Raw genomic sequence first — 26,334 nt, forward strand, 5'->3', positions numbered from 1 at the left:
TTCACTCAAACTCACGTCCATCGAGTCGGTGATGCCATCCAGCCATCTCATCCTCTGTCGTCCCCTTCTCCTCATGCTCCCAATCCCTCCCAGCATCAAGGTCTTTTCCAATGAGTCAACTCTTGGCATGAGGCGGCCAAAGTATTGGAGTTTCAGCTTAAGCATCAGTCCTTCCAAAGAACACCCAGGGCTGATCTCCTTCAGAATGGACTGGTTGGAACTCCTTGCAGTCCAAGGGACTCTCAAGAGTCTTCTCCAACACCACAGTTCAAAAGCATCAATTCTTCAGCGCTCAGTTTTCTTCACAGTCCAACTCTCACATCCATACATGACCACTGGGAAAACCATAGCCTTGACCAGATGGACCTTTGTTGGCAAAGTTGTATCTCTGCTTTTGAATATGCTATCTAGGTTGGTCATAACTTTCCTTCCAAGGAGTAAGCATCTTTTAATTTCATGGCTGCAATCACCACCTGCAGTGATTTTGGAGCCCACAAAAATAAAGTCTGACACTGTTTCCACTGTTTCCCCATCTGTTTCCCATGAAGTGATGGGACCAGATGCCATGATCTTAGTTTTCTGAATAAATTGAGGACAAAAAAGCCCTGTTAATACAAAAGGCAGAGTGAGTGCATGATGTGCCACTTTCAATCATAGCACTAAGGAAAATGGAAAGGAAGCAGGCAGAGGTTGAGTACTGGGCAGCAGAGGATGGTCAAGAGACAATATTTTTTGTCTCATCTTTACTCCTGCTTAGCAATGTAGCCTTGAACAGTGAGTTAATCTCTTCAAGCCTGAGTTTATCCATCTGTAAAGTAAAGGAGCTGAATAATCAGCAGTTGTCAGAGCTTCATGGAGCCCTGCAGTGGCTCAGGTGATGGGACACTAAAGGGAAGCCAAGTTCCCAGACTTTCATTCTGTGGAATTCAGTCTCCTTTTATCGATATTATTTGCCAGGCTCTTTAATAAGGTTTTGGGTTTCCCTGATGGCTCAGCTGGTAAAGAATCCCCCTACAATGTGGGAGACCTGGGCTCAATCCCTGGGTTGGGAAGATCCCCTGGAGAAGGGAACAGTTACCTACTCCAGTATTCTGGCCTGGAGAATTCCAGGGACTATACAGTCCATGGGGCTGCAAAGAGTTGGACACAAAAAGAGTCGGACACGACTGAGTGACTTTCACTTTTTCTAATAAGCTTTTACTGGAAGAATAGGCTCTACTACTACAATGGATTAGTTGACCATTAGTTCTGTTTATATTGAAGTTTAAATTGAGTTAAGACTAACTCAGGTGGATAAGGAATGTGGTCCCTCTTTGGTAAGAGTTGGTCAGAAGCCAAGAGCAAGAGCTCAGTCCCTGGAGGACTGATTAGCTTAATGCAGACATAAAAAATTTTAATAGCAATGATCTGCATCCCTAATCTTCAGAACTGTCTTAGAGATGTGGGTCATTTCTCACACAGGGACTGGGAAAAGGAATGGGCATTGTTCCATATAGTCATTAGCTTTGCCTTAAAAGCCAATACAAACACCACTGGTAATACTCAAGGCAGACAATCTCTTCATAGCTAGAAAACAGAGGGTGTTGTGCTTGAAGGTTTGTTTTTCTTTCTCAAGACAGTGTGATCATTGTAGAAGAAGTGGAAGAAACACAGAGCAATTGTTACACAATCAATTGCACAATACCTGGTGTGTGTCCACAGTGCTCCAAGTTAGTATTTGATTTTCCTTATAGAGACAACATACACATGTAGAGGAAATCAAAGGAAACAATAATTTTTATGGGAATATAAATTATTATTCTTATATTTAAAATATATTTACTTACAGGCAAATTTGACACTGCATATAAATTTGGAGTGTTCCAAGTATTTTTAAAATGCATCTTAAAAATACATTTTAGCACCAATTGCCAGAATGGATGGTCTCCTACTATAGTCAAAACAATTTTCTTTGTTTTATTTCACATAAAAACTGAAAATGTGACTAGAGTCTTTATAACAAATACATGTTTCTGGAACAATATTTCTTGCTCCTTGGAAGGAAAGCTATGACAAACCTAGACAGCATATTAAAAAGCAGAGACATTACTTTGCTGACAAAGGTCCACCTAGTCAAAGCTATGGTTTTTCCAGTAGTCGTGTATGGATGTAAGAGTTGGACCATAAAGAAAGCTAAGCACTGAAGAATTGATGCTTTTTAACTGTGGTGTTGGAGGAGGCTGAGAGTCCCTTGGACTGCAAGGAGATCCAACCAGTCCATCCTGAAGGAAATCAGTCCTGAATGTTCATTAGAAGGACTGATGCTGAAACTGAAGCTCCAGTACTTTGGCCAATATTTCCAATACTGATGTGAAGAGCAGATTCATTTGAAAAAACCCTGATATTGGGAAAGACTGAAAGCAGGAGGAGAAGGGGACAACAGAGGATGAGATGATTGAACGGCATCACCAACTCAATGGACATGAGTTTGAGCAAGCTCTGGGAGTTAGTGATCGACAGGGAAGCCTGGTGTGCTGTAGTCCAGGGGTCTCAAAGAGTCAGACACAACCGAGAGGCTGAACTGACTGACTGAGAATAGTATTGATCTTGTCTGCAATAACTGAATATTGAATTTACTTTAGAAAACATGCTGGAAGATAATTAAGAATGAAAATTATTTTTCATTGTGTCCATCTAGTCTGTACACTTAGAAGTTTTCTCATTAGGGAACTTTTTTCAACTGTATATAACTTAGGCAATTTATATTAATACAAAAATAAAAACATATACAATGGGGTTTAATTTCTCTTATCAACTAACTTCTGATTTATATTACTTTGCTTATATGTGCTATAGATACTGAAAGCCCAGCTGGAGAACAGGGTGACAGAGGACAAGTGTTAAGTCAGACTAGGCAGAGTCAAGACAAAATGAGGGCAAAGGGTTAGTTGAGGGCAGGCTATGAATGCGTCACAACATATCTCAGGACTTGGAAGCAAGTAGTGGTCAGGAAAGATCCAAATTGGGAAAGACAAATGGTTTCAGAGTTAGACAAATGCAGAAGGGTGAGGCTCAAGAGAGGCAGAAATATATGTCCACACTGGGACAAAACATTCAGATCTACCAGAAGACAAGCAGTTTCAGATAGCACCTTGGATAGCTCCCTGGGCAAGAGGTGCACTGACAAGGCTAAGACCCTAAGAAATGAAGGCTTGCATGCTCTCTGCCCCAGAATTCTCAACTGGTACCTTCACAGATGGAATGAACTTGGTCCCTGGAGGTTTAGGGAGCCAATTTCAACACTCTACTGAAAGGTTTGGCTTAACGCTCTAGGGATGATGTCTGTGCCTTCTGGTAATAGTCCCTTTGGTTTTGTGCCAGGCAGGCTGAAGGGGTGGGGAGCAGATGAAGTAGTGATGGAAAGTACTGTCCTCTCAAAGTGCAGATAATTTGTTTTCCAAGAGTCTATCCCACTTGATTTGGGAACAGAAGTTCATCCCTGTACTAACATTGGTGTGAACAACAAGGGGCTTTGTGGTGCAGTTTTAATGTGTTAATGTGTAACCTTTGCATATTGATTCTCCTGAGCACCTATACTGTAGATGAGAGAAAGTAGGATATAGTATCTATTAGATGCTATAAAGTCTTTTATTAAAACAAGTTTAATTTTTCCCATTACTCCAACTTCATTTATAGTTTATAATAATAATGATTCCTGGGTGTGACTTTCTTGCAGGCAACTGTTCCGAGACTATATTCCCCTCTGACCAAGTACTATTAATAACATAGAAAAATTTCCTCCAGTTGACTCTTTCCTAGTAAAGCCCAGAGTCTCTTGGGTTCAAAGACAAGCAATATCAGTTCTCTTAAAGCTCTCTGGATGTATTCACTTTATGCAGCCAGCCAGTGGACCATAACAATAGTTGGGAAACCAAATTCAATCCAAATGGCTTACTCATTAAATGAAAACATGACATTAGGATAATAAATTAACCGACTAGGAGATTTTTATGGATTAACCTAGGAAAAGAATCAGGTAGAAGGAAGAAAAAAAAACAAGTTTTAAGTAGAGTGATGGTTGGGCATGGGATGGGGTGGTAACAGAGAAGAGACTGATGGGTGACACCCATCCAGCATGTGATTGTGACTATGTGAAGCCCAAGGCATTATTACGTGATGCTAGCTCTGAGTTTAACAATATTGAGATACTCTGTACAAGACATGTTCTAAGATCCTGGAGATGTAGCTGTAAACAAAATAGATGCGCAGAGCATTATTTACTCCTTTCTGATGGCCTTAAGTCCAGTCACTTTGATTGAGAGCTGTCTGAATGGCAACTCTTCAAAGACTATGGCCAAGCTACAAAATAAGGAAGGGGCAAAATGAGGAATAGACCTGGATAATCAATTTAGGAGCTGTAAGTCCCTTACAAAAACCAGCCCACATTACATAAGTTGAGAGTGTGCAAAAAAAGAGAAGTAGGTTCCAGTTGGTACTTTTGAGCTCAGGGGGATTTGACATACTAAAGGAAATGTTGGTAATATTTAGTTGGGTTTCTTTATATGGTTTCTTTGACATCACAAAATATTGACAATAGGAAAGACTTAAGATGTCATTGAGTTCAACCCCCTCTTTTCAACTCTTAAGTTTCTCAGCTAATTATCATTAAAGGCAAAATATGCTCATGTTTATTAAAATAGAATCAAGATGTTTAGCTGTATGACTTTTATATCTCAACCATGTCTGGCTAAAGAATCTCCTTACTAACAATAACTAACTGAATCCACATTAATAAATATAAACTTGAGGGAATACAAGGCAATTGGTCTCTGTTGCTTCCTCAGGTCCCTCCCTCAGGGAGGATGGGCTTTGGGTTGTGATGAGGGTTGTGAGAAAGAAGGAATCATGGGTAAGGAGGGAAAGAGGAACAAAGCCATGGGAATAGGATGCAAGGTCTGACCTGGAGCTCACTGGCTTCTCTCACTGAGACAGATCATCCTTGTTTTTGGCTACAACTCCCTCTGGCCTGGTGATTGTTACAACTTTTTAACAAAAGAGACTGTCATAAGTGATCCATCAGACATGACTTTCTTTGTCTTAGAAGACATATTATATCCATGTAGAACACTGCTGCTGAACTATGGAGCCCTTCATTGCTTTAATTATAGAACAAACAACAGAAAATAAAAAACTGAAATGTGCACTATTTTCCGAAAACTCAGTCCAGAACAAATATAATATTATAAGACTCAAATTAGAGAATCCCTTAGATATAAACTTTTAAATGAATTGGAAAAACTTTTAAATGAATTGGAAAAACTTTTAAATGAATTTATGGCTAAACCAATGGTACAACATGAATATAAAGAGAGAGGTGACGGCAATACCAAGCAAACCACCTGTTCATATCTGAAATTGTTCTGATTCTTGGGAAAAGACAACCCAGCCACTGTTCACTTTCACAGTTTTCAAAACTTGGTCACACTGGCTATTCTGGGGATTTTACTCATAAAATAAAATGCCTTATGTTTCCTTCTTGTTAATTCAATTCAATTCTTGGTGGAAGATGCTAGGAGCTAAAAAAAAACAAAACCATGCTTTGAAATTTCACGATGATAGTGTCTCCTAGAATATTCCAATGGTAGTTTTAAATATAAATACTTAACATCTTCAACATTTCTCTGGTGCAAAAGGGCTGGCATTTATCAGAAAGTTCCAATTTGCAGGTAGTGTTGTATTAAGTGCCAAAAGTAAATCAGGTAGAGGAAATTGCTTGTTAGGTTTGCATGTCTGAAAGAAGGGAATTCTCTCTCTTCAAAGAAAAGTAACTTCCATGATTGGCACTATTTCCTAAACAGAAATGACACCAGAGAGAGACCCAAATCTGGACTAACTTTATACTTGTCGTAGGCTCTTTAGATATATGGCTGCAGGAACATGTGAGTTGCCTTTCAAAGAGAAGCCCAGCCACTTTGAATTTTTGGATTAAAAGACAGGATATATATACAGAGAAAAAAGTATATCCCAATATTTTTTGCAGAGATTAAAAGAAAACACTAAAAATCAGAAATAATTGAGGCAAAGGCATAAACAACCAGTGACATTAGATGAGAAAACATACTTCTCACCAAGTTTTCTCATATGTGGATAACAGACTTTCATGGGGAAATTACAGTAGACTGAAGCTAGACTTTTGAAAATAGCTTTTTTTTTCTTTTTTAGAATATTTTACCTAATGAATTTTGCATTCTAGAACAAGTACTAAGTATAATTCACAGAGCTTTCCTTCTTTTTTCACAGAGTTTTCTGAAGTTTACAGAGAACTTCTGCCCACACTCTTTTATTTGAGTTTTGCAATTCTCATTTGAAGTTTCTATCATTCCTTCATGTTCTTCATATATTAACTCTTCATGGTCTGTATCAAGGAGCAAGATGGAAAGCACTATTTATCTTTCTCTTTGCATTTTCCCCTGCCTGTTAGGCTTAAGCCACACCTATCTCATGGGCCTCACTAGATCTGGGACAGCCTGGTATGTCCAGGTGTCCAGGCAGAATATCTTTTATTTTGCCTAGAAATTAGGTCATCACAAGTAAGAACATCCAGAACAGGCATAGTAGGACAGAGGCAAGTATTAGGTAAATCAGTTTAAGTTGGTTTTATATATTCCTGGGAGGAAGTGTTGGCCTGTAAGGACCTCCAAAAAGAAAGAAAAAAAGATGATCTTTGAAGCTTGTTAGTGAATTGAGTCTAAGCCTAGCTCATACAATGAGTTATATTAATAGCACGGATCCCCGACCTCTGGGATCTAATGCCTGATGATCTGAGATGGAGTTGATGTAATAATAATAGAAATAAAGTACACAATAACTATAATGTGCATGGAAAAATTGTCTTCCACAAAACCGGTCCCTGGCACCAAAAAGGTTAGGGACTACTGAATTATTGGACTTCCAATTTTCTGAATCTATCCCCAAGTTTCTACAGCCTTTGAGAGGCTGGCTAAAATTTTGGAGGCCACCAAGAAACTCAGGAGGATTGAGGACTAGGAAGGAAGTTTCATCATTCTTGAAGGGTTTTTTAATTGTTCCCCAATTTAAAAATTATATTTTTAGATAGAATATAAAATAAAAATTTTATATATAAAATTGTATAAAAAATAATATAAATAAAAATTATATTTTCTTGATGCATTTGCGGAAATGAGTGGTATGTATAAAAGTCAGACTACATACCAATTCACAATATGAAAAATTAGAGTTTTGTTTCTATTGTTACCAATATTCTTTGGTGTATAGAAACCTGGTAGAACAAGCTATAAAAATAAGGTATAACAAACTGATTCCATGCAACGGGCAGGAGAGAACAATCCCAGGTCATCAATCATAATGACACGTAAAAAGCCTCAGTCAGCTTCTCCACTCACTGATTCGGCCATTCCCTCCCCATCCCCATCCCCCCAGAAAGGTTCTTGTGGCTTTCCGTTGCTCTCAGGCCCAAGATAAACATCCTCAAGATCTGATTTAGCATCTATCACTAGAGCAAACCGCATTACCTCATTTTCCTGGTCTCTCCTCCTACTCCCAAACAGAATCTTATGCCAGGGCTGGCCTTTCCCTACTGTCTTACTGTTCATGTCTCACATTACACAAAAATACATAAAGAGGCCTACCTTGGTAAGCTAACAGCCTGGTGCAGAAGCTCTATGTTAAAAACATTCTCAGTCTTTGCATCCAATGTAAATACTTAAAGGGAATTTTTTTAAAATTACGTGTTTCCAGGCTATGTTTCACAAAACAAAAACTAGGCCTTTCTTGCAATTAAAACCTTCCTGACCATTTAGAAACTTTGCAATATTTTCCATTCCTTGACGTCCAGTCTGCATTTGGCCACAAGACGTGGTTTAGGAAGAGCTATTGGCCGCCAAGTCACACAGATTGGCAATGACACACAGAAACCTAGGAAACGACCATGTAAACAAACAATACTCCCAAATACTCACGCAACCAACCGACTACCCTGTAAGCGCTACCATTGTACAGAAAGGCACTTTTCTCTTCCTCTTTTCTTAATAAAGGGTACTAAGATGAAAATACACATATTTTTAAAATCCACCTGCCATGTGATGGAAAATCTAATTAAGAGGAGCTTAAAACAAACTAAAACTCAAAATGAAGTACATGACAAAAAGTCATAAAGCCAAGATAACAACCTTTGCTTTTGTTCTTATCACTTAAGAACAAAGGAAACACTAGAGTGGCCAACTCTGGGGAAATGATTCAACAAATTATGGACCACATTATAAACTATTAGGCAACTACTAAAAAGAATGAGGTATTGCTGTATTGACTTGGAAATATAAGTCTGTAAAAAATATACATATATATATATATACACACACATACATATATATATATTTGTATATGCATATAGCCATAGCATATTAAAGGCATATCAGTGCTTTCATAAGTGATAAAAATAAGAATTTCTATTTCTACACACATAGAGAGATTATGAAAAGTTACTTGCAGTGCATTACATCGATAACATTAGTTACCTCAAGATGAGTCAGTCATTTATACAATTCTGTACTACTTGAATTGTTCTGATCATTTAAAGCAAAAACAGGAGACTGGGAAAATATCCTTTTTTTCTAGAAAATGCATGATCAATTTTAAATGTTTTAACATATACAGAATAAATCAGGGTAATATTTAGCAATAACACTTGTAATTGCATAACATCTAACCACCAAGAAATTCTGTTTGCAGACAAACATTCATTGGTTCTAATCTACTGCAGCTGCACACTTTCCCACTCAGCCAGATAAAGAGCAGGTGTGTTTTGCTTGTGTTGGGGAAGACAGAAGGCACACCTGGCCAAGACTTTCTCAAGGTCGTGCCGTGGGCTGTGGATCACAGGGAGGGCCTCTAATCTCACCCCAGAGTCCATTCACATGTCCATGCTGGGGCTCTGATTTATAATGGGTGGGTATATTATGACATCTGAGAATAAACAAGTAGCCATTTTCCTATCAAAAATTCAAAAGTGGCCATTAAATGTGCAGTTTAGGATCAATTAGTCAAGTGCTCACAAATAACATGTGGAGGCTGACCAAAGAACAAAACCTTTTGGCTTTGATTCATAACCCCCAGCAGACCACCCACACTGTAGGCGCAAGGACCATGTGTGCTCGTCAACAAAACAATAAGATATGAAATTCCAGGGCTGTTTATATTCATGGTACTCTGCTGGGTGGCTCACTCAGTAGGAGAGGAGAGTAGTTAATGTCATTGTTACAGCAGCTTGTAAACGCGTTATGAATTTGTTCCTTGAATAAGCTGTTTGGAGAGTTTCTATGTCTCAGTGTCACAAAATCATCTTAGGTCCGTGAGATGTACATAGCAGTCTATGCCAAGAGGATTTCCTCTTTCAGGAGTTCTAACAACTGTAGTTGTTACTGGTCTAGAGTGTTTCAAGACTTCCTCTTAGGGGAACAACTAAAGCATGGCTTATTACCAATGGACATGCATCAGAAGACAAGAGATGGTGGCCCAACACTGGGACCTGACCGTAAAGCACACAGGCTAAGTGGAGGCTGGAGAGAAGACTGGTTCTGGAGGATGGTTCCCTCTGGGCTAACCCTGAAGGTCTTGGGATTCCCAGAAGGACAATCTTAGGAATAAAGATCAATGGGACTGAGGACCTGAAGCAGACTGGGTTTGCTTTGGTCCATCCAACCTCCCAACTTCCTAAGGAAACAGAATTCCTAGGGGAAAAAATGATTAGACTCATCTCTTAAAAATTCTGGAGTCTAGGCCTACAGATGTGAGTGTATGGGGTTGAAGATGAAGACTTTTATTGATAAGACCTCATGGATTACATGATGGGAGGCTCAACTATGCATTGTTTTTTAACCAAGCAGCATAAAACAAAATATTAGGTGTCAGGTAATTTGGAAAATACCACTGATTAGACTAAGATACGGAGAAGACAATGGCAACCCATTCCAGTACTCTTGCCTGGAAAATCTCATGGATGGAGGAGCCTGGTGGGCTGCCATCTATCGGGTTGCACAGGGTCGGGCACTACTGAAGTGACTTAGCAGCAGCAGCAGCTGCAGACTAAGATACAGAGAAGGCAATGGCAACCCACTCCAGTACACTTGCCTGGAAAATCTCATGGACAGAGGAATCTGGTGGGCTGCAGTCCATGGGGTCGCAAAGAGTCAGACATGACTGAGCGACTTCACTTTCACTTTTCACTTTCATGCATTGGAGAAGGAAATGGCAATCTGCTCCAGTGTTCTTGCCTGGAGAATCCTATGGACGGGGGAGCCTGATGGGCTGCTGTCTATGGGGTTACACAGCGTCGGACGCGACTGAAGTGACTTAGCAGCAGCAGCAGCAGCAGACTAAGATAAAACATGAATACTCTGAAGGGAGAAACAGGAAGTAGGGAAGAGTGATCAGACTGACTTAGGGTTAGCAGGATACACAAGATTGAATGATGTTTGCTTTTACAAAGCCACCTTGGATATCTACTTTACATACAAGATGGTTTTATAACAATAAATTGGTCCCTAGTTGTTACAACCCCTAAAACTTTGCACTATGGCAATTAGTTCTTTTCTATTTCCTCATAAAATTTATAAGCAAGAAATGGGTGCAGCTCAGTTTCATGTAAGGCAAGGTTATTCTGCTTTGAAGGAATATACACACATGAAAGAAGAGTTCTCACTTGTGATTATCAGGTGCAGTGTTGTGATTTCATACCTTCTGCTGTTTGAGCATGCTTTCATATCAGTCTGCCTCTCCAGGACTGAATTTCTTGTTCAGTTCTTGCATAAGGACCAACACAGTCAAAGAATAGCTTGGCACTGACATCTCTGGTTCACAGAACCCAATAAGGAAGTTGGGAAGGCCCATTCTTCTCAGAATACCCAAGTGGGGAGGCAAGGGCCAATTATATCTATTCTAGAAGATGAACAATGAATGCACAAGGCACTAATATGACAATCCTGTCATTTTAATTTGGCATACAGACTGGTTCCAAATAGGAAAAGGATTACGTCAAGGCTGTATATTGTCACCCCGCTTGTTTAACTTATATGCAGAGTACATCATGAGAAACGCTGGGTTGGATGAAGCACAAGCTAGAATCAAGATTGCCGGGAGAAATATCAATAGCCTCAGATATGCAGATGACATCACCCTTATGGCAGAAAGTGAAGAACTAAAGAGCCTCTTGATGAAAGTGAAAGAGCAGAGTGAAAAAGTTGACTTAAAGCTGAACATCCAGAAAACTAAGATCATGGCATCTGGTCCCATCACTTCATGGCAAATAGATGGGGAAACAGTGGAAACAGTGTCAAACTTTATTTTTTGGGGCTCCAAAATCACTGCAGATGGTGACTGCGGCCATGAAATTAAAAGACGCTCACTCCTTGGAAGGAAAGTTATGACCAACCTAGACAGCATATTAAAAAGCAGAGACATTACTTTGCCAACAAAGGTCCATCTAGCCAAGGCTATGGTTTTTCCAGTAGTCATGTATGGATGTGAGAATTGGACTGTGAAGAAAGCTGAGCGCTGAAGAATTGATGCTTTTGAACTGCGATGCTGGAGAAGACACTTGAGAGTTCCCTGGACTGCAAGGAGATCCAACCAGTCCATCCTAAAGGAAATCAGTCCTGAATATTCATTGGAAGGACTGATGCTGAAGCTGAAACTCCAAAAATTTGGCCACCCGATGTGAAGGGAGGCCTGGTGTGCTGCAGTTCATAGGGTTGTAAAGAGTCAGACATGACTGAATGGCTGAACTGAACTGAACTAAAAGAGTTCAGAAATCATAATTCCTGACCCCTGTTCCAGGCTCTGGGAGGTATGCTATCCAAATTGTAGCCACTAGCCATTTAAATGAGACTATTTAAAGTAGTTGAAAGTGAAACTGAAAGTTGCTCAATCTTGTCCAATTCTTGGTGACCCCATGGGCTGTAGTTCATGGGATTCTCCAGGCCAGATTACTGGAGTGGGTAGCCTTTCCCTTCTCCAGGGATCTTCCCAACCCAGGGATCAAACCCAGGTCTCTTCTCATTGCAGGTGGATTCTTTACCAATTGAGCCACAGGGGCAGCCCAAAGTAGTTGAAATGAAATACAATTAACAATTTGGTTCCTTAGTTACACTATCTACAGATCAACTGCTCAATGACCATTGGCTACCGGACAGAACATGTTCACAACATTCTCATCATCACAGAAAGTTCTACTGGACATGGCTGGTCCAAATTAACCTTGGATATAACTTTGGGCCTTTGTGACAAGAATCATCTACCAATTAGAGTGCCAAGGTGAGGCCTGAGGGGGTGGTGAAGGAGAGCTTTCCCTATACTGTCCATCAGCTACCCCTTTACTCTTTGCCACAGTCAGTTTATACTTCTTTGATCTTACATAAAGGGCCATGAAAATGCAGCTTCAGACTCTCCCACTCCACATTCTGGAACCACTACTGGCCTTGACAGTACCCAGAAAAAATTAATCCAGGCCCCAAACACAGGAAACAACAAAAATTTTATTGTGCTAACAGATCATCTACTATTTATCTACTTCCTGATGCTAGAGTATTTTTTTAATCCTTATATTTTAAGTAAAGAAAAAAAAAATTGACCTGGCATTTGGGTTTCTCTCTGCTTAACTTGTGAAGACTTCCAAGTTCTGCCTTCCTGGGGCTTCACGGCCATATATGACAATCTCCAAGGGAACACTCTGTGCTGCTTTTCCTCTAATAAACTGCTCTGACTCTGAGCTTTGACACCTAGTTTAATCGGAAAAACTGAAGGGACTATTTCTAGAGAACAATCTGTTATTGAAACTCCCTTGTGTTTCCAGTCAAGAGTGTAAGCCTTCTCTTAGGTACAAAAGAAAACAACCTAACAGGAGAGAGCGGTCCAAATGCAAGAGGAGACAGGCATCGTACAGAGCTAGAAGAGCACCGATCCTCCAAATGCATTAAAAAAAAAAAAAAAAAAGTAAATACAAAATGTCTGTTCCCCCCAAAGGTCTGAGGCAGCAGCCTTTCCAGCGGGAATGATGAAAAGGTTAACACAGTCTAGGAATCATTCAACACCCAAGAGCTAGGTTTACTGTTTCCAAGAGATGTGACAGAATGGTTTTCTTTTGCCATGGAACTGATGAACAGGACCTGCTCTGCCTAGGGCACAGAGGCCCTAAGTACCTCCACTACTTCTAAAGACAGTTCTCAGGGCACCTTTAAGAATCTAAGCTTTACTAAGAGGGGCCACAGCTGATGGTACTGCCCTCACCTGCCACGCCAGCCCTGAGATCAGAGTCTGTAAAGAGAGAACTGTTTGTGGGAGCACTATTCCTGCTGACAGCTGATTCTCTGACCTGTCTGTACTATATACACTGTTAGCACCGTGCTTTCTTCACCTCCCAAGACCTCCTGGAACCTTCCTACATCGGAACTCAGTGCTCTTCCTCATTCTGTGCCACTGTGTGGGTGGACTTGCCCACCTCTCCGAGGGATGCTCAGGGTGCTTCTATTATTTTGCTGTGGTGAACAATGCCACCATGAACAATCTTGTACCTCTGCCGTTTCACACACGTGTAGGTCTATTTGCAGGATAAATGTCAGGGATTGGGACTGCTATAACATAAGGCCAATGCATCTGTAGTCTCCATAGATATTGGCAAATTCCCTTTCATTAGGTTGTAACATTTTGCTTTCCTGCCACAATGTATTACTATGAGTATCCATTTCCTCAGCTTCCCTGGTGACTCAATGGTAAAGAATCTGGCTACAACGCAGGAGATTCAGGAGATGTGGGTTTGATCCCTGGGTCAGGAAGATCCTCCGGAGAAGGAAATGGCAACCCACTCCAGTATTCTTCCCAGGGAAATCCCACGGACAGAGGAGGCTGGCAGGCCACAATCTATAGAGTCACAGAGAATCGGACACAGCCATATGACTGAGCAGGCGCACATACCCACATACACTTCCTAATTCCCACCGAACACATCTCTCAGGAAGTTTACAGCAACCTAAAATCTTTGAGCAACATTTCTTAAAGTTGCTAAGAATCACCTGGAGGAATTTGCTTAATATGAAATTTCCTGTGACCCATCCTCAGACATTCTGGTTCACTGGCCTGGATCAGTGCTCAGGAAGCTGCATTTTAAACAAACATTGCAGCAATTCTGGTACAAGTGATCCCATGATCTAACGTTTTATAAGGCTGTTCACTGTCTTAGTAAACTAGACCATGCCTGCTGAGCCACAGAGGATGGTTTTTGCTGAACTGCAAGGGCAGTGCCACACAGAGATCCTCAACTCAAAATCCAGATTGCCCAGGTTTGAATCTTAGATCCATCATTTGTGAAACTGTGTTCTGGGGCAAGCGATTTCATTTCTGAGTGCTGCTGCTTTATCCGTAAACTGGAGCTAATAGTACTACTGCCTTCAAGATTAAATGAGGTAAAATTTGTAGACATTTTCAATAATCCTTGATTGCTGGTAATTAATTTTAAAGTGTTAACTTACAAGGTGGAAACTGCTAGTTATCTACCCCAATATCCATTATCCCCATCTTCCATTGTAACAGAACTCCTGCTCTGGGACTGGGCACAGTCACCTAGAAAAAGACTGTATTTATCAGTCAGTCTTGCAGTTCTTTGTGGCTGGCCACTGAGACAGAGCAGACTGACTATATAATTTGTAGGGTTTGGTGCAAACTTAAACTGCAGAGCCTCTTGTTGAAAAAGCAGGAAAGGGTGCTGCTGGGGCTTCCCAGGTGGCACTAGTGATAAAGAATCCACCTACGCAAGTGGGAGCCATAAGAGATGCAGGATTGATCCCTGGATCTGGAAGATCCCCTGGAGGAGCGCGTGGCAACCCACTCTAGTATTCTTGCCTGGAGAATCCCAGGGACGGGGGAGCCTGGTGGGCTATATAGTCCATAGAGTCACAAAGAGTTGGATACAACTAAAATGACTTAGCATGCATGCAAAGCTATAAAAATAAAGATTTCACCTTTCTTCCAAAATTTCTCTTGACCTGTCATAATGATTTTTATTTGTTGCTGGTTATTCTCCTTCGGATGGAGGAGCCTGGTAGGCTGCAGTCCATGGGGTCGCAAAGAGCCGGATACGACTGAGCGACTTCACTTTCACTTTTCACTTTCATGCACTGGAGAAGGAAATGGCAACCCAGTCCAGTGTTCTTGCCTGGAGAATCCCAGGGACAGGGGAGCCTGGTGGGCTGCCATCTATGGGGTCGCACAGAGTCGAGCATGATTGAAGTGACTTAGCAGCAGCAGCATTCTCCTTTGGGCACACAGATATACTGGTGGGGAAGAGAAAATACAGGCACCAGGACAGCCCAGCGGCTGTGGGGTTTCCCTTCCTGTTCAACACTGGGGGGCTGGGAAGTCAGGCTAGACATCTGCTTTCTACAGTCCCGCTGCCCCACCCACTGCAGATGTAGGCCTTCCAAGTATGTTATGACCTCTATGTACTGGGATGGTCTTGGTGTTTATGGGTGAAGGTGAGTGAATTACTAAGTCCCTAGTGAGTCCTGCTTTGTGCACTCTGACACTGGCACCTCAGGGTAGGGGCTGCAGAAGCCAAGCCCTGCCCCAAGTCGTCTTGGGACATTTCACCTGACACCAGTCCTCCATGGGTGCACAGGCCACTGCAACTGTGCACAGAGGACCACAATGGCTGCTGAGTGGAACAGGTGATGGGGAAGCTGAGATGGCCCAGGGTACTGGGGGCGAGGGGCTAGCTGTGGAGAAATAGTCCTGGGGGAATAAGAAGAGGCAGAAAGTGGACATTCTCCATTGTTCCATTTGAACTTCACTTACAAAACACAAATTCAAACATGAATTTATTAAGAAAGTCAGGATGGTGGCTACAGAGCACTAAACCCGAGCCAACAGGCCTCGTGTAACTGTACTGGTTGCATGCTCACGGAGCCAGTCCTGCACAAAAGCATATGTGTTTAGGCAACTTTTGGGAGATGCCCTTAAAATTATCTTTCTCATCTACCTCTTGCCTGGAATGCATTTACAATGGCTGGCACATTTACTACTATCTGAGACCATGAGGATAAGGGCTACAGCTGGGGATGGCAAAGTGTGAGCTACGAGGAGCCTGGATCCCAAAATAAAATATTTCATTTAATGTTATCAGGGCCAGGATTCCTACCCTGGTTACAGGAATGGTTTCACAAGTTCATGACATTGTAGACATCATTATATGCCTGGATATTTTGCTGGGAGAGAATCCATGACTTTCATCAGATTCTCAAGGAGGCCCATGACCCTAAGAGTTTAAGGATTGAGCTTTGAGCAGCTGCAGACAGAGTTCTCTTTAGCTGTTTACATGTTGAAGTAATACCAAGGCATTAACCAGAGCCGTGGAAGATACTGAAGTGAGTAACATGGATAAGACATCAACAGGACTGGAATGATGAAAGAAGGGGACTGTGGCCAGGACAGAAGAGAGATTCTAACCCCTTTGTTCCCAGCACTGTTTTGGTGAGACGAGATTCATGATTTACACCAGAAATATAAAGGACTTCCACTTGATCATGATCTGAAAATTGCCAGGTCCCTGTGTATAATTCATTATTCAAACGCTGCTTCACATTGTCTATAAATCACTGCAAAGTAGTCACTCTTTCCGAAAGTCTTTTCAATGTCCTTGGCCAAAGGCCAGGGCTTAAGAATCTCTCCTGGAAGTTCAGTGGCTGCATCTGAGCTACAGGGACCATAGCGACATTTGGAGTGGCCAGCACGGCCACTGGACGAGTCCGTCGTCACCTCTCACATGGACTTCCTGTTGCCTGGATGGAAGTCTTCCCTTTGGAATAAATCAGCCCTGACACCAACTCTTGGTTTTATTTTGGTTTTAAACCAACTAGGACACTTTATTACAAATATTCAGTGCCGCTCAGGTACAAGATGTACAAGTACTACAAATTAAAACAAACTTGGCTTGTCAAAAGTACAGCCTTCTCCCTTCTAAACCACATATTTGCACATACTTAAGCTTGGAAATGAGAGCTTTACCCTTTTTTAGCTGATTTCTCATTCCCTTACATAAATCTCTGTTGCATCTTAAATAGAAGTAATAAAAATGTTATCATCTTTCCCCTTAAAATGTGCCCCTCTTGACTTCAATATTTAGTGTACATTTTTGAAAATTCTTTGTTTCCCCCATCCTGAACCCCCTTCTATCTCCCTCCCCATAGTGTACATTTTTATCTCAGACTTGTCCATTATAATATGGAAGAGATAGCAAAAAATACTATCTTTTAATCTTCCAATATTTCAAAAGTTTGGGAATGCATATATTTAGAGATAATAGTCTATAGGTCAAGAACTCAGTTGCCTAGATTCAAATTGAGTTTAGTATAATCAGGTTATTTAACTTTTCCACTGTGCCTCAATTTCCTTATCTGCAAGTGGGAATACTAACAGTACCAATATCTAGCTCATGGATTTGTTGTGAGGATTAAATCAGCTATAGCTGGTATGTAGAAAATGTTTCATAAGTCTGAAACTACCACTATTATTCTAGCACATATATAATTCTAAAATGAAGACAATTTATAATCTACATTGAAAGGGACTAGAATTCAGGGTTTTTTATGGAGAGCTTATCCTGAGGAAAGAGGGCCTCAGCTAGAAGCAGACATTTTTCCTTGGGAACTTGGGATCCAGGCAGATGAGTCACACAATGGTGGGACCAGTAAAACTGTAAGCCAGATTTCTTTGAGATTGGTTGTATACGGAGATAGTGTTGCTGGGCAGGTAATCTCAATACCTTGTTCTTCTCAAGAGAATTAAAAACAAGACATACTAGATGAGTCAATATCTTCTACCCTCTCTAACTTACCACAGCACTAAAGACTTCCTAATAACAAACAATTCTTAAGCTATTATCATCAGTCATAATATTGATGGCATCTACTTAATGGGTAGCCAATCTGTAATATATTCTTTAAGGTTTTAATCCCAAGCAGTTCCTAAAATAGTTGAAATGAGGGCTCTTTTAAATATTCCACATTTATATTTTACATTCAAGCTTACAATATAACCTCCTTCATATTACATAAGTTCTCTTTGAAATGTATCCCTGGGAATTTTTGGCAAATTAAAAGAAAAAATGTCAATTTTATTTTGATCCCTTCTTTTGGCCTCTTTATTCATCGATTTGTAACCAGTCTTCTCTAGGCCCTTCTACTCCCTAACTTATTAGTTTCTTTAATATCATCACCTTGCTTTCCTTCTATAATTTCTGACTCTTAATTCCTTCCTCTATCTGCAGTTCCCCAGATAGAAATGATTTCAACTTATGCTGGAGCAAAAAATTACCCAAAGGTTATTCTTTCCTTGGCAAATAAAAAATAAAAATAGTAAGACCTCAGGTACCTACAGAACATTTTATATCTCCATTGTCTCCATTTATTTCACAATAATCCTAGGAGGAAGGGAGGGCATATGATAATTCAGAAAAATTAAACAAGCAGGCATTTTGATCTTATAAAATTTGAGGGTCATAAAAAGAAAGAACGTTTTCACCAAAGTCCTAGAATTATGACTCCTGTTAGATTCCTTAGCTAATTATTTCTACTTGAACAGAAAGAAAAATAGAGCAATCTCTTAATTCTGAAGCCCCTGGGAAGTAGCATGGATCCCATCAATGGATTTTCTGGTTCATGAAAAGAACCAATGACATCTTGGGTAAATCTGGTAATGCTTTCCAGTTTTCCTTCATCTCCCAGTTGGTCTCCATTTTGAGGAAGAATGGGTCAAAGTGTATGGTAGAATACACACTATTAACCCAACATAATCCAAGTTAACTGTCAAAACTAGGGTCAATAAAGGCCACTCCCTCTGGTAAACCAGTGCTTTCCTTCTGCTGAAAATCACTATTTACAGAAGAATTCTGGTAAGTTCTTTTTTCTTTCCTGCAGTTTTACAGCATTTTAGATTTGGGATATCTAGTGTTAAGAGATTAATAGAATTGACCATTGGTATTCAAATATTTAATTGGTCATGATTTTTTTGAACACCTTGCAACATTGTTTATTGAAAAAATATTTTACTGACATTACATATCAAATGTCAGAATATTTACCATAAAAAGGCAGGAGGAGACAATTGAGTCTGCAAATGGTAGAAGAATATATCCTGCTAAAATGGGCAAAAGAGAAAAGGGATAAGACAGTGAATAGATTAGCCAAGGATCTATGGCAAATAAACGTCTAAAAAAAGCCTAGAAATGGCCTGGAGTTTGAATATAATTTACTACTCAAGGTCTGAGCCAAAAGACCACATCATACGTGAAATATACTATTGGAAGATCTTTTTGTCTCTCTAATCAATTAAACATGTGGTCAGCAGGAAGTTACTAGACATCTATGGTGTTCTCAGCCCCATACTTTCAGTGACTCAAGTCCTGGATATTGCTCAACACTTCCAGCTATTTATACCACACTAGCAATGTGTGTGTGTATGGGAAGGGTAGAGTTGAAGGTACAATCTCCTTACCTCTTACTTTCCTTATTCCAAAGGATTAATGAAAGTAAAGAGAAAGAAAGTCCATTCTCAAAAAAAAAAAAAAAAAGCTCCTCAAATTGACATTATATATCAAATGTGAGAGAATGACTGAGCTACAGTTTTTTAGTGGTGGAGCTTTCTAAAGTCCCTACGCCCATGTTGGCTTAGTCTTTCTTCCCTTTCTTCCCTATGCTTGTATTAGAAAAGATCTGGGCCCAGTCATCCATAGGATAAGTGTAGATTTTGTTTCCTTTCCTCCCAAGGAGCAGTCAGGTCAATGCCCACTGTGCACATATATGCTTCTCAGGAACCTCAAGAAGTCAAGTGGTCACTGGACAAGGAAGGTTACAGTATTGGTGGATCTCCCAATTAGCATGACTATTTCTAACAACATACAATGAAACTATCACCCACCAGCAGCCCTCACTCACCTGATACCATTTCTCAGCTTGTCCCTTTTGAAACCACTCCCCTGTGAGGGACAGAAGAGCAGTCTCAGACATGGCTTCAAAAAGGTACAAGATGATTATTCTTAGTTGAGGAAAATGTTAAGAGGAATAAATTCTTTTTCAGCCAAGATCATGCTGACATGAAAATAATGTCCTAGGAAACGAGGTGGGAGTGACAAAAAGGACAAATGTTTCTGGCTAAAATTCTTCTCCAACTTTTCCTGTAACTCTTCAGGAACAGGAAGTTCTGGAAAGCAAAGCAGTTTCCTTCTAGGCACTACCGTGTGGGTCAGTGTGCAAATGTTAAATATTCCCAATGATTTTCGAAAAGTTCCCCACCACAGGAATAAGAAACATTGTGCTAGCTGCTCAGGAAGAAACTAGTGTTCAATTCATACAAACTTGTCAGGTAACCTATTCTAAACAAATTACCAGGAGGCATTGTAAATCCACAGTTTGCTTCTGACCCCATCATGTATGAAATGTTACATGAAATGTTTACAAAGATATGTCCCAACTCTTTGACCCACAAAAGTATGGAGGTTCCTGAGGTTTAGTTCAGCCTATTAGCCAAGAAAGAAGCTGGGATAAGCAAGAAAGCTGTGCTATGATTAGAAAAACACATCAAAAATACCTTTGGATATACTAAATATAATTTCTTACAATTATTTTCAGTAATTATATGAGTCTTTAACTTGACCAGTAAAATAACAGATACAGTAACAGAAAAAAAAATTCACAGGAACAATAAGAATAAAGATTTTTTCTGGTGTGCATGGGAATAAAATGCCATATGGGACGGAACAAGCGTGGAAAAAGAGAAGGTAATGTCCAAGAGACTCTTACCCAAGAATGAATCTAGGGCTTATTTCATTCAGCTCATCCCTCTTACTCTTGCACTCACACTTCTTCCATCATTCCCTGCCCTTCCAGGCAAATATCAAATCCTACCTACTCTGTCTAGGGACTTCGCTGGTGGCTCAGATGACAAAGCATCTGTCTGCAATGTGGGAGACCTGGGTTCAATCCCTGGGTTGGGAAGGTCCCTTGGAGAAGGAAATGGCAATCCACTCCAGTACTCTTGCCTGGAAAATCCCATGGACAGAGGAGCCTGGTAGGCTACAGTCCATGGGGTTGCAAAGAGTTGGACACGACTGAGCGACTTCACCCATTCTGTCTAAAAATGTCTCCAAAAGGGACCATCTGCATCCTGGCTCCACCGGCCCTTGGCCCTTCCATAATTACTCCCTGAGAGATTAAGGCTGGAATTCCAGCACTGATGCTGATCGTGGGTGGGCCTTTTGGCCTCCCCTTTCCCTGGCTCTGCATTGCACCGACTGTGTTTCCTACTTCAGCCAATGGGAGATGCCAGAGGGAGGAGGTTAGAGAGTTGGGAGGAGGGAGAAGCAGGAGTATTTCTCCCTGTTCCTCTCTGCCTTAGGGTCTTCCCTGGTGGCTCAGAAGATTAAGAGTCCTCCTGCAGTGCGGGAAACCCAGATTTGATCCCTGGGTTGGGAAGATCCCCTGGAGAAAGAAATGGCAACCCACTCCAGTATTCTTGCCCAGAGAATTCTATGGACAGAGGAGGCTGTCGAGCTACAGTCTACGGGGTCTCAAAGAGTTGGACACGATTGAGTAACACTCTCACTCACTCACTTTGCCTTAAGTGATGTCACCTGTAGCCATACACCTGTAGCTCCGATGTGATTCCAGTTTTGCCAGTGACCTTGATCCCTGGGGGTCCAGCATGACCTTTTCCCTTTATCCCTGGAGCCTAGGGGTGGAAACTGCTTCTTGAGCTGCTGCAGTATACCCACTCTGGCTCCTCAGCTCCTGTATCACCTATGTAACCTAGGCACTCTCTCCACTAAACCTCCTTGCTGTAAAGACTTAGAAGGACTTCTGTCTTCTTGGCTGAATACTGACTGATAGAGTCGACTGAAACAGGACCCCACCTCTTTCACTGTTGGACCTTTTAATCAATCCTAAATCTTGGGACATAATTAACCTCCCATAGAGGATGTTTGACCATTATTCTCCCTTTTCCAGAAACTTTAATTGCTTGCATTGCCCATCCAGTGCATCCTCAAACTTTAAGCATCCAAAGGCTACTTTCATGGTTTTTGACATATCTGTACATCAACTGTACTATTATTTACTTTTTCCTTAATAACTTTCTTTAATAAAGTTTTTCTTTGACCCATCTTAAAAAATATAGCATCATTCTAAGTAAAAATTTCCATGATCAAAGTTTTGACATGCAAAATACATATTAAGATAAATACATAACTTCTTAAAACTAATGGGCAGTGTCTGAAGTATCATCTCACTAGTAGCCTGTGTGCCAATTTAGAGGAACACTGGTCTTTGAAATAAGAGCACACTTGTACCTGCTCCTAATATGTGCATGTTAGTATAACCCCAGAGGAGATATTCAGCCTCATTTCATTCTCGTTTCAGCTTTTCATCTCTTAGAATCTGAGAATGTGACATAGCACAGTGGTATAAAGTTTAGACTCCTGAATGACACTATTTGGAGTTCAAGTCTTGCTTCAGTCACTTACTAGCAGGGTAACTATGGGTTTTTTACTCAACCTGCCTGTGCCCCACTTTGCTCATCCACTCAATGACATCAATATCTATCCCATGGGGTCACTATGATGATTCCTGAAGAAGCATGCATAATGCCTTTAGGACAGCCTGACATGCAGTAAGCACTCAGTAAACATTCACCGTTATAATTTTTCCATTTTGACCTTTGCTCCTTTCATGTTGGACCACTCTTCAGTTCAGTTCAGTCGCTCAGTTGTGTCCAACTCTTTGTGATCCCATGAACTGCAGCACACCAGGCCTCCCTGTCCATCGCCAATTCCTGGAGTTTACTCAAACTCATGTCCATTGAGTCAGTCATGCCATCCAACCATCTCATTTTCTGTTGTCCCCTTCTCCTCCTGCCTTCAGTCTTTACCAACATCAAGGTCTTTTCAAATGAGTCTGTTCTTCGCATCAGGTGGCCAAAGTTTTGGAGTTTCAGCTTCAGCATCAGTCCTTCCAAAGAACACCCAGGACTCATCTCCTTTAGGATGGACTGGTTGGATCTCCTTGCAGTCCAAGGGACTCTCAAGAGTCTTCTCCAACACCACAGTTCAAAAGCATTAATTTTTCAGCACTCAGCTGTCTTTATAATCCAACTCTCACATCCATACATGACTACAGAAAAACCATAGCCTTGACTAGATGGACCTTTGTTGGCAAAGTAATGTCTCTGCTTTTTAATATGCTATCTAGGTTGGTCATAACTTTCCTTCCAAGGAGTAAGTGTCTTTTAATTTCATGGCTGCAGTCACCATCTGGACCACTCTTATACTGGCATAAACTTTGCAACATACTTTTGTATATTTGCCCTGTACCTGGCTTGCCTTACCCAACTTTCAGCATTCTATCCATCCCTCACAGCACATCAGAAATCCCACTTCTTTAAGAAAACTCCTCTGCTGCCCTCTCTTACCTAACAAAACTGCTCCACTCTTTGGACTTTGTGAACCTTCATATCTCTTCTGCTACACATATCACATTCTGTCCTGGAATTTGGATGTTTGCCTCCTAGTCCCTTTTGGTTTGAAATCTTTCACAGGAAGGATCCTTGTCTCCATACTGGCTAAATCCTACCTAGCCCAAAGCCCCCCATCCCACCCCCGCCTGCAGAAGAGATACACAATAAATGCTATTTCCCTTGATCCCCAGTTCCAGGTAGTGCCACAGAATACAGCCTTTCCTAGATGCAGAGTCTTTACTGCGCCTTTTAAGAAGCAGACATGTGTGCCTTCACCTAATTCACAAGTTAACTACAGTAAATATTTTCCTTACTTTTATAGTCTCTCATACTTCTGAGATGTCAAATTGTCAAGCTTAATTTGGTTCTGGATTCTCTTTGTAAGTCTTATAACAGCTCACAATTGTATAATGCTTTACAGATTATAATGTGCATCCACTCAAATCAGTTCATGTGAGCCTCACGTACTCTTTATGGAAATTCTCCTCCTTTTGTAGATGCTGAAAATAAGACTTGGGATAAATGCCTTATATAGACTACATGGCTAAGTATAACCAGACCCCAGATGGGGCCGTGCCTGGTGGTAGGTTGAGATCTGGTTCTCTGATCCAGCTTCTGGTAAAGAACTGTCGCCATAGTGATACCATACTGGTGAGCCATGTATAACATGTATACCACGATACCATACTGGTGAGCCTAATAGGCAGGCAGGTCTATTAGAGCCACAGAGGGAGGCTAAGAGGTGTTCTCCTCACACATAAAGTAATTTTCTTAAGGTATCTGAAAGAGCTACACTTGAGTTTTCCACTTGTATTACCATAGTGGAAAATCCTATCTTTAAGTAATAAGTTCATATAAAGACCATGCCAGTCAATGACTGGTGCTGAGGACCACCTGAGTGTCTTGTCAGATCAAAGATCTCTGAATCTATTATCCTTTTGCTCAATGTACGATTTTCACCATTGTGCATTGTAAGCTTGCTAAGGCTAGGAGCATTTGCAATTTCCATCTAAAACGTGTAAGAAAAACAGGCTTCACTCAGTCATGTGAGATGTTTATTGGTACCTGCCTGGAAATCTGCATGAGGCTGTATCTGAGCAAGCAGGAAAGAGTATCTTAGTAGTGTGCATGCCATAGACACAGGACATGGAGTGTTTTTCAGACTTTCATTAATGGAGTCTTCTGTAATATCCTAAAACATGACCAATCAATGAAGCGGATTCCATTTGATAAGTACCATCTCAGATCAGAAGCAATCTAGAAGGTAGAATGCCTGTCTCAAGCTACCTGGGACCACTGATCTAATGTTATTCAATTGGGTGCATTTGGGAATGAGGGGTAGAATTATATGAATCATAAAGGCTACATGTAGTGAAGCTGAAAGATTCCTGGACTCTACCCTGCCTTTATCATTCTACTTTTCCAAGCTTCTTGTTTCCTCATCAATAAAATAAAGGGGTTACCAACATCCTTACCTCTGGGCCCCTTTATGAGCCCCAAAATTTCAAAATTAATAGTCAAATAAAAAAATAAGTACAAGTGAAGAAATAAGACTCTGTGTGTGCGTGTTTTTTTTTTAATGAAACAGAAGATAGCAAAAACTAGTTAATTCTATACCAGAGAATGTAACCATTTTCAGTCTGCTCAACAGTAGAAGGAAATTGGTATATTTCTCTGTACTCCAAGAGATAAAAGTTTACAAGTGACTTCATAGAGGGGTCATGAAGCCTACCTTCAGCCAAAGGGAAACTACTCAAAATTGCTTTCTCTATAGTACCCAAGCTGTTCTTGCCAAGATCACCAAAAATGTTCAGTGGTCTCCAAATCCAATATTTTCTGTTTATCTTCATCTCATCTCTCCACTGCATTCAACACAGCTGGATATGCACACCTGGAAACCTCTTTTCCTTTAGAGTCTACCACACCCCTCTGTCTTGGCTTGCCTTCTGCTTACCTGTCCTTCTTCTTAGTCCTTCTGGTTGGCACCTTTTCCACATCTCCACTCTAAATTTTGGAACATCCTTAGGGCTTAGCCTTCTACCCTCTTGCTCCTCTTTATATTATTTCCCTAGATGACCATCTAGTCCTGGGCAATAAATACTAATTGCATGCTGATAATGCCCAAATTTTTGTCTCACCCTCAGACCTCTATTCTGAACTCCAGAAACCTATATCAAATTGTCTGTTGGACATCTGCGCTAAAAGCTCCATCAAGGGTCTCTCTCAAATGTAACATGTCAAATGAGAACTCTTGATTCCCCTTCCTTCATTATCCCTTCATTATCCTATCTGTCCCTCTCTCATTCTTCTCCATCTCTATAAATGGCACACCTCTACTCAGTTGCTCAAATCAATTACCTAGAAGTTATTCTTGATTCCCCATACTTCCACATCCATTGCATTAATTGACTGTTGACTTACTCCAAAATATATCCCCGATCCACTCTTCAACTCCACAAGCTCTACTAGTATTGAAATCACCATTATCTCTTACATATATTATTGCAAAGGCTGGTGTCCTAATTTCCGTTCTCAGGGCACATTTATTCTCCACAAAGTAGAAGAGAGGCCCTTTGAAATAGAATTCATACTTAAATACCTGCAGCGGCTGTCCATTTCAATTGGAATAAAATCCAAACTCCTCACTGTCACCTGAGTGTCTCTCCAGGGTCTGGCTCTGCCGCTCTCTTGACCGCTCTCCCTAGTTCGCCCCTACCTCAGGGCATTTGCACAGCTGGGCACGCACCTGGCATACTCTGTGCCCTCCCT

At 40.9% G+C, this 26,334-nt stretch overlaps 1 protein-coding gene across 5 annotated transcripts in view; it reads right to left on the minus strand.

Annotated features, from left to right (window-relative positions):
* Positions 1 to 26,334, minus strand: part of MAMDC2 (MAM domain containing 2) — a 211,437-nt gene that overhangs the window by 113,980 nt on the left and 71,123 nt on the right. The window contains exon 1 of one of the 5 annotated variants that reach the window (XM_069574106.1): positions 7,650 to 7,812. The exons of the other annotated variants lie outside the window; for them this stretch is intronic. The gene's annotated coding sequence lies outside the window, so the exon portion shown is untranslated. Of the gene's footprint in view, positions 1 to 7,649; positions 7,813 to 26,334 lie in introns of those variants that run through there. 5 annotated transcript variants of the gene reach the window in all.

The sequence above is a fragment of the Ovis canadensis genome, chromosome 2 (genome assembly GCF_042477335.2).
Source record: "Ovis canadensis isolate MfBH-ARS-UI-01 breed Bighorn chromosome 2, ARS-UI_OviCan_v2, whole genome shotgun sequence".
NCBI classification, from domain to species: domain Eukaryota; kingdom Metazoa; phylum Chordata; class Mammalia; order Artiodactyla; family Bovidae; genus Ovis; species Ovis canadensis.